This window comes from Alligator sinensis, unplaced genomic scaffold (assembly GCF_000455745.1).
Source record: "Alligator sinensis unplaced genomic scaffold, ASM45574v1 scaffold735_1, whole genome shotgun sequence".
Classification (NCBI taxonomy): domain Eukaryota; kingdom Metazoa; phylum Chordata; order Crocodylia; family Alligatoridae; genus Alligator; species Alligator sinensis.
In genome coordinates this window covers 551,775-554,036 of record NW_005842639.1, presented here as the reverse complement: position 1 = coordinate 554,036, position 2,262 = coordinate 551,775, and positions in this window count along the sequence as shown.

Below are 2,262 nucleotides of genomic sequence, written 5' to 3'. Positions count from 1 at the left end.
CTCTGGCATGGTGACAAAATAAAAACTCCATCGATGTGTTTAGCCCAAGGCACATTTAAGGTTTCAGCCTGGCAGTGGGTTTTGCAGTCGCAGCATCACGTTCATACAGCTCCAGGATCCTAGGGGAGATTGGACCCTTGGAGGACAGAGTCCGTGGGCTTTGGTCTTGGAAAATCACACGTCGGTCTGGGTTTGGGGGGGAAATCCCATCTGTTTAGCCTCAGATCTGAGGAGAAGGGAGGCTTTGACCTTGCTCCATATACATCTGCTTCCATATAGGATTCCCCCCACCCCGTCCTTTTCTCCCCCACTGAGCACCCTCGTGCGTCCAGGCCAAGGGAGCGGCTCCCTGGATGTGGCACTGGAAGGGGGCTGAAGGGACCTGAGCCCGGCGTGGGCTGGATCCCGATGACCTTGTCACCAAAGAGACAGGCCAGGAGGCTTCCCTCGGTTGGTTTGCCCGTTCCCTCAGAGAGGGGAGGCCGGTTGGGGTGGTCTGAGACCACCGAGGGAGCGTGTGCTGCTACACCCCGCTCCGCTCATTGAGAAATCGGCTGTGGGGATCTCCCTGCCGAAGGGAATCGGGCACACGGCAGGCGTAGGGGTCGCCGGGCATGACCTGGGGCACGTGCCAAGCCCTTCTCGGCTGACCGGGCGAGCGATCCCCCCGGTGCAGCCGGGGAAGGCTCCCATGGGCAGGAGGCTGCGTCGTCAGCCATGACTCTCAGACAAGCTAATTTTAACTCCGGCCCCGTCTCTCTCTCCTCCCTCCCCGTGCGCCCGGTGCCATGTCGCTTCTCTCCCGCCCGGCTCCTTCTCCCTGCCCTTGCTCGCGCCTCGGGGGCTTGGCGCAGTGATGGGTCTGGTGCCTTTGCCCCCAATGCGGGTCCTGCTCCCCCCTGGCCCCTCCATCTCAAAGCCAGGCTGCGGGGCCAAGGGCTGCCAGTCTGGGAGCTTCGTGCCAAGGCCTTGTCTTGGTGCCTGTGAGCAGCATCGGGAGCTGGAGAGGAGAGCGGGGCAGTGGCTGGAGCGTGGCCAGGGAGCCAGGACACCTGGGATCTCTGCTGTGACCTTGGCGGGGGGGGCGCATCTTTTCTTCCCTCCCCCCCGCACAGGTTGAAGTTGCCACGATGCCGCCCCTCGGAGGAGAGAGGCCGTGGGGAGCTGGAGGCCTGCTGCCTGGGTGACATCTGTCCCCTCTGTGGCCCTGGCCATTGCTCCAGTCCCTGCTCTTGGCTGCAATGGGGAGGGGAGGGGGGTTGAATGTGCCCCCCGTCATAGCAGACCCCTCCTGTACGGGGTGCTCTGGCTAGCAGCACCCCCAGGTATCTGGGTGCCTGCACCCCACATCTTGAGGAGTAACCTGCACCCCCATCTGCATGCCTGGGGCTGCAGCATCATCACCCCCCACCCCGGCCTTGACCTTCTGGGGCACGGCCCTGACATCCAGGGCCCCCGGGACCCGCCACCTGTGGGGCTTCCCCCCCAAAACCCCTTCCTGGCCTCCAGCTTAGCTCCTGGCCATGCACCCCTGCCCCCTCCCCCACCACTGACCATCTTGCTTGGCTGGGCACAGCTCCCCTGGGGGAGAGGGGGGCAGGGGGCACTGAGCCCTGGGGAGATCCCGGGCGACAGAGGCCTGAAGCCAGGGGGGTACTAGAGCCCCCCATGGCGGGGATTATGGGGCATGACCCCCAGGCCCTGCCTAGCCCAGGGAGTCCTGACTGGGGCTGCAGGGAGGGGCCTGGGGGTGCCTCTCCCCTCCCCTCCCCGTGTGTCTCCAAGCTCAGGGCTAGAAGCTGGGGTTCATCCGACCCACAGCAAAGCCACAGCCCCCTCGAGGGGTCCTTGGCGGGGACTGAAGCTGTGGCAGCCACAGCAAAGACCCTGGGGCTGGGGGGCTCAGCCCGCGGGCAGCAGGCTGTGCCAGGCCCTGCCCATGGCTCCTGGCAGCTGGGCCCAAACCTCGAGCTGCTCCTTTAATGGGCCGCGTTGTGTCAGGTGCTGTACGTAGGCATCACGCCGGGTTCTTCCCCAAAGAGCCTGCAACCCCACCAGCCAAGGGGATCAAGGGAAACTGAGGCACGGAGGTGGGAAAGGGACAGGCTCCCTGCCCTGTCCCCTCCCTGGCACTCGGAAAAAACCCCCACAGTCTCGGCTCTCGAAGCTGCTGGCATTGGGGTTGGGGTCGTGACGCCGGGGTCCACTGGCCTCTATCCCTAACGGGCTCTGAGCTCGCTCTGATCGTGCTGCCGGGTTATT